This window comes from Halichoerus grypus, chromosome 4, assembly GCF_964656455.1.
Source record: "Halichoerus grypus chromosome 4, mHalGry1.hap1.1, whole genome shotgun sequence".
Lineage (NCBI taxonomy): Eukaryota > Metazoa > Chordata > Mammalia > Carnivora > Phocidae > Halichoerus > Halichoerus grypus.
In genome coordinates, this window is record NC_135715.1 from 148,688,413 (window position 1) to 148,702,511 (window position 14,099).

At 35.9% G+C, this 14,099-nt stretch overlaps 1 long non-coding RNA gene across 2 annotated transcripts in view; it reads left to right on the forward strand.

Moving 5' to 3' along the window:
• Window positions 1-243: 243 nt before the first annotated feature.
• Window positions 244-14,099, forward strand: part of LOC118553054 (uncharacterized) — a 62,738-nt gene continuing 48,882 nt past the window's right edge. For both annotated transcript variants that reach the window (XR_013446779.1, XR_013446780.1), the window contains exons 1-2: window positions 244-345; window positions 832-910. This is a non-coding gene — a long non-coding RNA (uncharacterized LOC118553054). The remainder of the gene's footprint in view (window positions 346-831; window positions 911-14,099) is intronic.

The window sequence follows — 14,099 nt, forward strand, 5'->3', positions numbered from 1 at the left end:
TTCACTTATTTGTTCATTCATTAATCATATATATCTCTTATCTTACCTGCTATATGTATCACACATTGTTCTGGTACTAGAGATAAAACTTGTAGTAAATTCACAGTGGAATGAATAAATGAATAATTATCTTCTGATTTTGTCATAAAGATAAACATATTGCATCTTTACTTCAAGTCCCTTCATGTCATTGTCATAGAACTGACAGAGAATATTTCCTCTTGTATTCAAAGGAGTGGCTGTGATATAAAAATAGAACTGAACTGGGATCAAAACACCTGGATTTGAGGTTCTGGGCTCTACTTAAGGTCTGGGAATCTTGAACAAGTCCTGTGAATATCTCTGGTAACAATTTTCTTCTTTTTAAAATGAAAAAAATATTTTATACCTTACTGACACACAAAGAATTAAGTGTTATAATAGATGTGGAAGTGCTTTGTTAACAATTGTTTTACGCAAATGTTAAGGTCCTATTGCTTTCAAATGAAAGGTGTTACTGCTCTTCTGCATCTGGTAATACCTTTCATTTACACTTTCAACAGCAAATCACTGCATTTATTTTTACTGCCCACCTAGAATGAAAACCACCGAATATCACCTGCTCAGTCAACTGCAGTAACACTCTATTCTCAGAGATAATGAAATTGAACTGAATCTAAATGGGAATATGTTTTGCTAAATCATAGTCACAGTCCTAAATGTGAATGTCAAAATGGAACTATAACTCTGGGTAGAGTCAGGTTCAGTATTATCAGACAAAAGGTAGTATTTTACCTTACAATTTTAGTAAGTGTAAAATATGTTAAATATTTTTTCTCTTTTTCTCTTTAGAACTGTTGGGGTCCACTTTAGAAGAACAGGACCTGGGAAAATACATACTCACACTGCTTGATACTTCTGTTCACCCTAGGTAAGATTAAATGTGTTCCTCTTATCATCTTTTAACACAGCTGTATTCTTTGTAGTTAACAACCTGCAATCTGATTTAAGAAAAGAGAGGATTTCTCTAAGTCAGTCAGAGAAAGACAAATACTATATGACTTTACTCATATGTGGAATTTAAAAAACAAAACAAACAAATGATCATGGGAGAAAAAAAAAGAGAAAGGCAAACCAAGAAACAGGCTTTTACCTAAGGAGAACAAACTGATGGTTACCAGACAGGAGGTAGGTGGGGAGATGGGTTGAGTGGGTGATGGGAGTTAAGGAGTGCCCTTGTGGTAATGAGCACTGGGTATTGTATGTAAGTGTTGAATCACTAAATTCTACACCTGAAATTAATATTACACTGTGTTAACTAACTGGAATTTAAATAAAAACTATAAAAAAGGGGGAAGAGAGGATTATCTTTTGAAATTTGAAATAATTTATGAGCTGCTTAAAAGAATGTAAAGCCATACCACAAAAAGTTATTGTGTAGGGGTGCCTGGGTGGCTCAATTGGTTAAGTGTCTGACTTTTGGTTTCTCCTTGGGCCATGATCTTGGGGTCATGAGATTGAGCCCCGTGCCAGGCTCTGTGCTCAGAGCAGAGTCTACTTGAGGTTCTCTCCCCTCTCCCTCTGCCTTTCCCCCCACTCGTGCGTGCACACACACTCTCTCTAAATAAATAAATAAATCTTTAAAAAAAATTTATTGCATAACATTTTTAAGCTTAGAAAAGTAAATAAATAGAACCTTATATAGTAGAATAATATGTATCTCTTTTTTTCATCCTATCAGCACTTTTTCCCTAGTCTGCTAAGAAATCCCCTACTCTGGGGTGCCTGGGTGGCTCAGTCCATTAAGCATCTGACACTTGATTTCAGTTCAGGTCATGATCTCAGGGTTGTGAGATCGAGCCCTGCATTGGGCTCCATGCTGGGCATGGAGCCTTCTTAAGATTCTCTCCCTTTCCTTCTGCCCTTCCCCCCAAAAATAAATAAAAAAATCTTTAAAAAAAAGAAAAAGAAATCCCCTATTCTTTTTTTAGGAAAATGGTGAACATTCGCTCACACACATTTCACAGTGGAATTAATCTCACTACTCATGTTTTCTGAGGTGAGCATGTGAACTAGACAATGTCAACAGTCTTTCTCTAGGATATTTCAAATAAAAAATAAGAGTTGTGTCGTTTCCACTGGTGAAGCTGAAAAGATGTGAACCTCGGAGCTACCAGTGGCCATAATTGCAACTTAATTAAAAAAACCACCCAGAAAGGTTTAAGGCAACAAATACAAAGAGACAAAGAGACAAAATACTACAAAAGCTGAGAGATACAAGAAATCAAACTCTCGTAGCTAGACAGAAAGAAAATCTCAGAGTGAACTACAATCAGAAACTAAAACCACAAGAAGAGAGGATATGTCTGAGTAGTAAGTCAACAGAAATAAGAGACTAAAGGTAAAGAGATTAGTTTAAATAGTTGTTGGACCAGAAGATAGGCCCATGGAGATAAAGCCATGAAGATGCGTCAGTTTAGTATTTTCTTGTAATGCAAACTGCCTGAATATTCAAGGGCACTACGTTTATTTAACTCAGCTGTTCTTATGATCAGTTTACGCTGCATCAACCACGAGGCTGCATCAACCACGCGACGATATCCTCTCTATCTCCAGTGGTATTCTGTGCTTTGGTTCTATTCAAAAACAAGCAATTCATAGAATTCATAGTCTCTTCTCTCTTACAATGGATACAGTGATTAAAGACACAATAGTCATTTTCAGACCAAGAGGATGGCAGGAACATGCTAAATATGGTAGAGCAGGAAGATAGGAGATTGAGCCCACCCCTAGATGATCCCCTTGAGCTCTCCTTGAGCAGTGTGCCACCCCTAGCTGATTTATCTGTAGAGATTTTATGTAAAATGAATAATCTCCTAAGCATTTAAGCCCCTACAAGTCTGCAGTCTGGTCTGCTGTTGCTTATAGCTAAATGCACTCCCATTATAACAACAAGGGTTTACTTCCCCCTGGAGCCATATAGGTCTCCCTCCAGCATCAGCAGATGTCTCTACAAAACTCCAAGAGAAGCCCTCTCTCTTCCAAGACCCACTGTCTTTCTCCTAACATTTTAGGTGGCAAGTGGAAGTAAAACAATTATGTTTGACTATAGTCAGTCTTCCCTCCTTTGGAGTAGCAGTGTTCATAATATGCCATCAGTTAGTGAAATACTAAGAAACTAATACATGATTTCAGTGGACTAATTTGATTGCTATTACATACTGAAGAGATTGTAAGTCATTTCATCACACTATGGAGCAATTTAATTTTCCACATCTTTAATCTTAATACCTTGGTTTATTTAAAATCAGATAACTCAACTATTTCAAAATTAATTTTATTATATAAGTCAATGTAGTATGAAAGCAATTCTTAAAAGTTGATTTGGGTCTTCTGTTATAATTGATCTAATATCAAATATGATTAGAGTCTAAAATTGGCATGACATTTTCAAAAATAAATTATAATTCCTTTTTAAAGGGAAATAGTTGCTAAGTCACTTAGAAATTAAATAAATATTGTCTCATTTTTAATTTTAAAAAACAAAACATTTCATCAAGAATTATTATTATCATATTTCCTCTCTTTGGTCTTTTAAAAAATGCTCATGTCACCTCAGAGTCATTCTGTTAGAGTGATTTTAACATTAATTAAGTGCTATGGCTTTCTTTAACTTTCTTTTCTTTTTCCTTATTCATTTATACTAGTGAGCATTGCATTATATGGGTACTATACTGATATTTAATTTTAGCAGCTCTGTATTTCCCTTTCATATTGCAACAGACTAAATATTGTGTCTACACCCCCCCCCCCCAAAAAAAATTCATGTATTGAAATCCTGACTTCCTGTGTGATGATAGGAGGTGGCACTTTGGGAGATTAGGTCATGAGGGTGGAGCCCTTATGAGTGGGAATAGTGCCCTTACAAAAGAGACCCCAGAGAGCATTTTAACACTTTTTCCACCCATGTGAGTATATAGTGAGAAGTCTACAGTCTGCAACTCAGCAGAGGGAGCTCACCAGAACTAAACACGTTGGCACTCCCTTCTCAATGGACTTTCAGGACCCAGAAACTGTGAGAAATAAATTTCTGTTGTTTATAAGCTACTCAGTCTATGGTACTTTGTTACAACAGTCTGAACTAAGACACCTATAAAATTGAAATGACTAATAATGAGCTCCTTGCTTATAACCATTCTCAAAATAAGAGCACATGACTATCCCACAGTAAGAAAATCATGTGACTTTCCCCCACCTTTCTCTCATGGCTTGAATTTATTTGGGTCACCTTCCTCTGTGACTGATCTTGACAGCTAAAATACTGTTCCACACAACCAAATCACAATACATTTTCTCCCATTTCTCCTATTCCTTATCCTTTTCCTTTTCCCACATCTAACAATTATATCTCACTGGTCATGTGAATTTGGAGATTTCTTGTATGAAAATATATTTTTTTGCTCTTTGTCTCATTTCCCAAATAGTCTATCAATTTCCTGCCTAACTTCCAAAAACCAACTCAATTATCACAAGGTAGCCTTAATGTACATATATGAAAAGAGAAATATTCATTGTTTCAGTAAGCTTTTAAAACATTTCATAATATATTATTTATCCATTTGTAATGGGATCATGTGTTTGAATGTCTGTTCCCCAACTAGACTATGATATTTATCTCTAGCTCAGAAATGTCTCTGGCAAACAGAAAGTTTTCATGTATTTTGACTGAGTTTGATTGTAATAGACTTGAGATCTGGGACGAAGTCTTCTACCTCCTTTATAACTCTTGAGGAAAGTTAATAGCACTCAGAATATATTTAGCAAATGCTGAAAAACAAAAAAATGAGGCTAGACTGAATATCTGGCCTTGAAATTGACTAACCATTGGTCTTTCCACCCTAGAGAAAGAGTTAGTACATTCTCCTTTATTCTTCCTACTAATTATAACTAAAAATCCTGGACAAAATAAATAAATACCAGAGCAATTGAAAAGCAAAGAAAAGAAGGCAAACTAGGAATTTTATGACTTGAGGAATGTCCTGAAGTGAATTCTCTGTTTTTTGTTTGTGTTGCCTCCTGTATATCCTAGGCTGGTTCACAGAGAAACCCATAAACTAGAAATGCCAATGCAAACAGATTTTCTTTAAAGCCCCAAGAAAGCATAGCGTCTTTACACAAAGACTGGGAAAAGGGTGACCCTGTAAGACATAATTCTTTTGACTCCCCTCCAGGTCTGAAATAATAAGATAAAAGCTGTGCTGTGCCTCACTGTTTCTCCACAGGGTGCCATAAAGACTGTGGATAGAATGAAGGGGGGGAAATCGGAGGGGGAGACGAACCATGAGAGACTGTGGACTCTGAGAAACAAACTGAGGGTTTTAGAGGGGAGGGGGGTGAGGGGATGGGTTAGCCTGGTGATGGGTATTAAAGAGGTCACGTACTGCATGGAGCACTGGGTATTATACACAGACAATGAATCATGGAACACTACATCAAAAACTAATGATACAATGTATGGTGATTAACATAACATAATAAATAAAAAAAATAATAAAAATTAAAAAAAGAAATGCTGTCTTCCATCCCTGTCCTACACTAAGTAGGCAGCATCCCTACCTCTTCCTGCCATGCATTGTGGAGACTATGTGTCAGAGCCCTAACAACCATCCTCAGACTGCACTAACACGAGCAAAGGTGCATTCCCCCCCAACACACACACTGAGCATTGTGGCTACAGAAACTAGAATTAAACTATGTGGATAATCCCAATCTTAAGTGAACATTGGCAAAGAAATAGCACCCTTTCATCTTTCTGCGATGTATTGTGGAGATTGTGAAATGGGAGTCCTGTTGACTATCCCAAGCTTGCTCTCAATGAATGATCGCAAAGATGAAACACCTGACTTACGCCCAACTAGAAAGTGGAAGTCGTGCATAGAGAGAGGAAGGGAGCTGCAGAAAGGGAATCTGTGTATGAAATTCTGGGCAGATTTCAGGGTGACCTATGCATGAAACCAATTAGAATCACAAAGCAAAATATTTGAAAACCAATGTATGGTGCAGAATATTACCAAGGTTTCAAATTGGTCACTCATTGAAAAGCACATAAACAGAGTAGACCAGAATAGCACTGCAAGGTTTTGAAATCTCAATTAGTATTTAACTACAGCAACAAAAGTGGGCCAGGACATGCATCCCGAACTTGAGCATATAGATTACATACTGAAATAGAAGATATAAATAGAAATAGTCTTATAATATGACTTAAAATTTCCAGAATGTATTCCAAAATTATTCACCATGTTGACAATCAGAAACATCAATTTGAATTGAGAAAAGAAAATCAACAGACAGCAAATACAAGATATATCAAATGTTGTAATTATCTGACGATTTTAAATAGGTATACCATAAAATACAAAACTATGACAAGAAGTTAGGAATGCTCTGGAATCAAATAAAAACAGAAATTTTGGCAAAGAAATAAAAGATATAAAGAAAAAAACAAATAAAATTTTAGATTGAAAAATATTCTTTAGAGGGCCAGAACAGTTTTCTATCCTGATTTTAGTGGAATTTATACAAATCTATACATGTGATAAAATTTTTATAGAATTATACAACAACAGCAAAATGTAAAAAGAAAAAAAGAAGTACATGTAAAAGCTGGTGAAATCTTAATAAAGTCTGTAGTTTAGTTTATAATTCTGTACCAGTTTCAATTTCCTGATTTTGATAATAGCACTATGGTTTTCTAAGATGCTATCATTAGGGGAACCTCGCTGAAAGGTACACAGGAACTCTGTACTATTCTTGCAACTTTATTTGAATCTAAAATTATTTCAACATAAAAGTTAAAACATTGACTCAACGTAGAATTTGGAATGGTATTTGGTGTGAAGTCTTAACTCTAAAGTCTTTTTCCTGCTCCTACCCTACGTCATCTGTTGCCTAACAACCTCCTTTCTCATTGAGAGGCATTACAAATGGGAAAGTGCCACTGAATTACTTCCCACTGACTGTAAAACAATCATATTATTGCTTGGCAACAAGCCCAGGGTTGGACAAGCAGTTACTGAAAGCAAAACTAAACAAAACAAAAAACTCAAGTGGAGTTTTTATTTGAAATTTCCCCTGAAACAGAAGGATGTTCATCAACGCAGGATGGGGAGGTTCATTGTTTGAAGAATATAAGCATGGGTATAATTTTGCCGAACTAATATAGGAGATTTCTTGTCAAGCTTCTAAGAAAAGTGTTAAAACAATGATACTCTGAAACATTTGATTTATATGTAATCAATATCATGGAAACTGGTCAAATTTAAACAAGCACTATAAAAATTATTCCCTAAGCAAGCTACTGTTCCATTTCAACCAAGGAACTGATTCTATTTGGTGGCAGTATATTCTCATCATGATTAGTAAAACTCTGAATTTTAGCTATATAAATAAAGCAAATGAAAGACATAAAATGACAAATTTACTAACGTAAACATAAACATAAAGCAGATGGCCTCATATTCCTGCAAAGTCTAGATAAAACTAAACGTGTTCCCATCAAATTAACTTCTTTATTAACATCTCTTTACTCAAAAATTTCCAAAATTCAAGTTGTGACTCAGTTTTGTAAAATAAGCAGCACCTGGGAAGTAGTGATGAAAATAAATTTATTTTAAGGATTTAGAGTTCACATGTAAAAAATTAATAATGGTAAACTTTACCTGAGCCCTATTTTCCCAGAAAACAGTTACATATAAGAAACTCCCCTACATGTTTGTTTTTGAAAATCTTCCCTTCCCAGCATTTTGTGTTCCAGGAAACAATTTACCATAAAGAACCACATTTCTCCATAAGACTTAGGTAAGACTCACTGTCTACTCTTTTATTGACTCCCATAAGACCTGGAGACAAGTTCCTGAAATATAAATAATAAATACTAAACATGGACCCTCTGGATTCTTATTCTTTGTCTAAAGAATGACTAGCTGTTGCACAGCAAAGGAAACAGTCAACAAAACCAAAAGACAACCGACAGAATGGAAGAAGATATTTGCAAATGACATATCAGATAAAGGGCTAGTAGCCAAAAATCTATAAAGAACTTATCAAACTCAACACCCAAGGAACAAATAACCCAATCAAGAAATGGGCAGAAGACATGAACAGACATTTCTGCAAAGAAGACATCCACATGGCCAATAGACACATGAAAAGGTGTTTAACATCACTCGGCATCAGGGAAATACAAATCAAAACCACAAAGATACCACCTCACACCAGTCAGAATGGCTAAAATTAACAAGTCAGGAAACGACAGATGTTGGCGGATGTGGAGGAAGGGGAACCCTCGTACACTGTTGGTGGGAATGCAAGCTGGTACAGCCACTCTGGAAAACAGTATGGAGATTCCTCAAAAAGTTGAAAATAGAGCTACCCTATGATCCAGCAATTGCGCTCCTGGGTATTTACCCCAAAGATACAAATGTAGTGATCCAAAGGGGTACGTGCACCCTGATGTTTATAGCAGCAATGTCCAGAATAGCCAAACTATGGAAGGAGCCCAGATGTCCATCAACAGATGAATGGATAAAGAAGATGTGGTATATATATGCAGTGGAATATTATGCAGCCATCAAAAAAAAATGAAATCTTGCCAGTGGATGGAACGAGAGGGTATTATGCTAAGCGAAATAAATCAGTCAGAGAAAGATAGTTATCATATGATCTCACTGATATGTGGAATTTGAGAAAAAAGCAGAGGATCTTAGTGGAAAAGAGGAAAAAATGAAACAAGATGAAACCAGAGAGGGAGACAAACCATAAGAGACTCTTAATCTCGGGAAACAAACTGAGGGTGGCCAGAGTGGAGGGGGGTGGGAGGGTTGGGGTGGCTGGGTGATGGACATTGGGGAGGGTATGTGTTGTGGTGAGTGCTGTGTATTGTGTAAGACCCCTGAAACAATATATTATAGGATAATAAAGGAAAAAAAAAAAAGAATGACTAGCTGCGATGAGAACTGTTTGTCTCTCTGAAAAGAGCTAGACACAGAGATAAGCATTTCCTATTCAGCTAACTGACGGTGACTTCCCCTGATTATAAAACAATCGCAACTCTAAATCCCCCTATCACAACACTCTACTCTTCAGATCTGGAATACTTTCCCTATTACGATAGACTGAAAAGTGTCTCTTTAATTTTGTCTTTGACAACATAAAATGCAATAAGATATTTTGATTTTTGTTTTATAATATACTGTTTTGTATAGTAAATGATTCTTGTGATCGTAAATTTTAATGTGTCAACTTAGTTGGGCCACCAGGATGTCTAAATTAAATATTATTTCTGGTTGTGTCTGTGAAGGTGTTTCCAGATGATATTTGTATTTGAATCAGTGGTCTCAGCAAGTAAATTATCCTTCCCAATGTGAGTGGGCAATATCCAGTCTATCAAGGGCCTGAATAAAACAAAAAGCAAAGGAAGGGGGTATTTGTTCCCTTACTGCTTGTCCACGTGAGCTGGGGTATCAGTATTCTTCTGGCTCTCAAGCCTTTGGACTCAGACTGGAATTATACCACCAGCTTTCCTAGGTCTCCAGCTTGCAGACAGCATACTGTGGGTCTTCTCCGCCTCCATAATTATTATGGGAGCCAATTCCTCATAATAAATATACAGAGTTTTTTTTTCCCCTTTGGAGAAAGAACCCTAATGCAATTCCAATGCAAGATTTAAATTTTAATAAATTCTAAACTAGTAGCACGGATTCTTATTAATGTACTTTAGAAAGATTGCAAGATAGAACCTAAGCTGTATAAGATGACTTGCTACTTCAAAAGCAATAATGAAATCAGCTTTAAAACCAGTTTAGATCTTAAAAAGCCATTCTCAGGCACTCAGAATATGTCCTCAGAGGATAGTATCAGAGGTCAGGCAAACAAGAAGGAGATTTTCCTGTCAATTTAAGCCTATGCCATTAATAAATAAAAGAGAGCTTTCTTATTTAGAATTTGTAATTCTATAATAATTATTCCAAATATATTTGGGGTTAAAGTAAGTCATCTTTTTAAGAAAGCAGAATTGGGAAAAGACAAAGAAACTCTTTTAGTCTCCCTCCTCTATGTGCGGTGAAGATATGAAAGATTCTGATACTGAAATCTCTCTTTTCTTTTTAATTTTCCAAAGACAAAAACAAATAAATAAACACAATGGAGTGGGCCTTGGAGGTTACTGAAAAGAATCAAGTGTTGTGTTATGCCTAATACAAAGAGAGAGAGAGAGAGAGAGAAACTTCATTCATTTTTGAGGGGAAAATGTGTAAGTGGCAAAAGATACTTGGTGGAAAGTGTGAGCATAAAAAAAGGAGTCTATTGAAAATGGGAAAAGAGAAGTGGTGATTGAAAATAGTAGATTTTCCATCATCCATTCATCAAGGATTGTTGAGGTTAATGTAGAGCATGAAATCAGCCATAATACCTGGCTTGCTAAAATGTAACACAGAGGCCGCTGGGGGCAGGGAAGGTTTCCGAGAAGGGCATAGGCCTTTGGAATGCCGAGGCCTGCGTGACCACGACCACTCTGCCATAGGAATGCCGCAGGGAGTTCCTTTCCCTGAAGCTTTCTTAGCCTAAACAAGCCGCCCTGTGATCTAAGAGATGTATGCATTGTCCCCTAGGCTATGTTTGAGAAACAGTGATAAAAATTTGTGATTATCCTGAAGGCCCAATAAAAGCAGGAGCAAAGAAGAGCAAAGGGTCTTCATCTCTGAGCATTGACCTCCTTGCCTTCTCCTCTCTTTCACAGCAAAGTTTGGAGTAATCTTTCATCTGTCAGTACAGGGATTGCTGGCCATTCCTGGCAAAGGATGAAAAGATAATATTTTCATCGAAAACTAATGCTGATTTTGTGGACTCTTACTCTTCATCACTGTCTAACGGTGGCTAGAGCCTATAGGTTACATGCTTCAATATCTATTAAATCTACCTCCTTCTCTCCTTTTCCATTGTAACTCCCACAGTCCAACCCACCATTATTTCTTACTTAAATCATTGCCACACATCTCAGATCCACTCTAGCTCCTACTCTCAACCAAATCTCTCTTTTTTCCACTAGGGTTAGAATTTCTTTTTTTTATTTTAAGTGTGATTCTCTTTTTTTACATACTAAATGAATACCTTAAATGTCTCACATTGTTCTTAGATTTAAAGTCTAACTTTATTAACATGTCCTATCTGATGTTAAAATTCTTCCTACTTCTCCTAAGGTCATTTCTAGATATTTCCATCACTGGATACAAATTAGTCACTCTGTGCTTTTGTTTCTATAACTACCATTCCACTGTTCCTCCTCAAGGTCATGGCACATATTATTCCCTCTGCCCTAAAAGTGTTCTTTTCTCACTTCCTTTTTTTCCACCCTAGATTATTCTTAATTATCTTCACTTCTCCACAGAAGCTTTCCCTGGTCATTCCTCATCCCAAAAATTAGATTCAGTTTATACTCACATAGCAATCTTTACACTCATGGTACTCATCAAATTATAAATAAATACCCATATTTTTGTTAAAGTATGATATCAAGGCAAATTGGCAGAAGTCTTGTTTGCATGACAGTTTCTTTAGAATTCAGCTGTTAAATAGTGAAGACCTTTCATTAAATTCATAGGAGATTGTCAAAAGACAACTACTTCATGGAGAGATACTAAGAATGAAGGAAGTGTCTGAATGACCAGTCAAAAGTGCTTTGACTCAGCCCAGGGGAAATTGTTCCACATTATTAAGTGGATAAAAGAGGGTTATAGAAAACCCAAAAGGACAAGTTACCCTTTGCAGAGCAAAATGAAATAGTTGTAAATGTTGGCTGAGTGAGACACATTCTTTGGCAACATTAGAGACAAGATCAGCATTTCAGAAAAAAATTTGCAATTCAGAAAAGCAATAAATTTTAGAGCAAAACTAGCAACAGAAGTCAGAAAGATTTTACAACTATTTCTGGGAGCCATTGTTGATCATTCTGGAGTGTTTCAGGAAATTTGGAAATGGTTATGCGAGCCATTAAATTCTTCTTCTTAAAAATTTAATTAGCTTTGTGTTGGAATTCTATGAAATGTAATACAAAATGTTACTAAATAAAAGAATTACTCAGATAATTAAAGAAAATTGATTTTTGTTTCCAGTGCAGCATGTATATCTAGGGTTTTATCAATGTAGAAAAGTGGATAGCCCTTGGATAAAATATGAATTTTGTTGGAAAACTTAGCTGGGCGGGATGGAAGTAAAGGGAACTCCTAGGATGGGAGGGGAACAGCCCTGATCTAAGCTTGAATTAATAAGTATGGGAGAAAGGTAGGTTTTTCCTAAGGAACATTCCAAATATGATTGCCTAAAGGAAGAGGAAAGAGGTAAACCAGAGAGTCTACTGCATGGAGCCAGGGAATCTGAAAAGGGGAATAAGATTGGTATCTCAAATTGTTAATATTCCCTGGCAAAGAAAAGGGGGGGAAACCAAATCTCTTGATGAAAGCATCTTCAATTCAGGCCCCAGGTTTACACACATTAAGATTAATCAAATATGAGCTTTTATCAAAAATAGTCAAATTTATAAGAAAATAATCTTTTTGAAGGAGAGAAAGATTGCCAGTAGTTTTATATACATAAAATATTTAAAGAAATAAAAGATACAATCATACATTTGTGAAATAGAAACAAGAAATGCAATGACAAAAATGAAAAAGAAAAAAAAGATAATCCAAATGAACAGATAAATTTGAAAACAGACCAAATAGAAGTTTTAGAAATAAAAATAAATTTATACATAATTCTTGCTGAAATAAAAAACTCAATGAGAACAAACAGACTGGCCTAAAGTGAGCTGGAATGTATATCTAAAGTGGTAAACTAGAAACTACATCTAAAACATTACCCAAGAGGCAGCACAGAAAGGTAAAGATTTATAAAAATATAAAAGGGAATTTAGAAGATAAGGAAGAAAGAATGAAATTATCCAATGTATGTCCACTTGAAGGCCCAGACGTAAAAACTAGAGCAAATGATACAGATCTAATCTTTGAATATATAATAGCTGAGAATTGTTCAAACATGGTAAAGAACATAAGTCCACATATACGGAGGCATTATGTGAACAAAACAGGATAGATAACAAGAAATCCATACATAGACATGCTGTAGTGAAATTGTAGAATGTAAGAGAAAATGAGATGATAGTAAAAAAGAAGATAGAGGAAAATGTCTGATTAACTACAAAAGAATGACAACATATGGAATTCTCAATAACAAAAAATGAGAGCCAGAAGAAAGTATCTTTGAAGGACTGAGAAGAAATAATTGACAACCTAAAATTGAATACTAACTAAAAATATCTTTCAAGAACATGAGTAAAATAAATTCATTTTCAAAAAAATTTAAAAGTGGGGCACCTGGGTGGCTCAGTCATTAAACATCTGCATTCGGTTCAGGTCATGATCCTGGAGTCCTGGGACCAAGCTCCGCATCGGGCTCCCTGCTCTGCAGGAAGCCTGCTTCTCCCTCTCCCACTCCCCCGCTTGTGTTCCCTCTCTCGCTGTGTCTCTGTCAAATAAAAAAAAAAAAGTCTTAAAAAAAATTTGAAAGAATTTACTACCAACAGATGAATGTTAAATTTACTTCTAAAGGGTATACTTCAGAAAGATTCAAAAGTATCCATCTTGGGATGAGAAATCCATGCTTATTCGCTCATAAGTAGCTAATTAAGCTATAATAGTGGTCCTTGGGAAAGATCTTAGGCAACTTGGTAGGCAACACTTGGAACTTAGAGTACATTGGCTTCTCCTTTCAGTTTTATTTAAGGTATTCCAACTCTGCATTTAAGACTAGCTAATGAAGACCATCTATGTAAAACCCACAGCAAACATCATACTCAATGGTTAAAAACTGAGAGCTTTCCCTCTGAGGTCAGAAACAACACAAAGATGTCCACTCTTGCCACTTTTATTCTACATAGTATTGGAAGTCCTGGCCACAACAATCAGACAAGAAAAAGAAGTAAGAGGCATCCATATTGGTAAAGAAGAAGTTAAAATGTCACTTTTTGCAGATGACATGATACTATACATATAAAATGCTAAAGA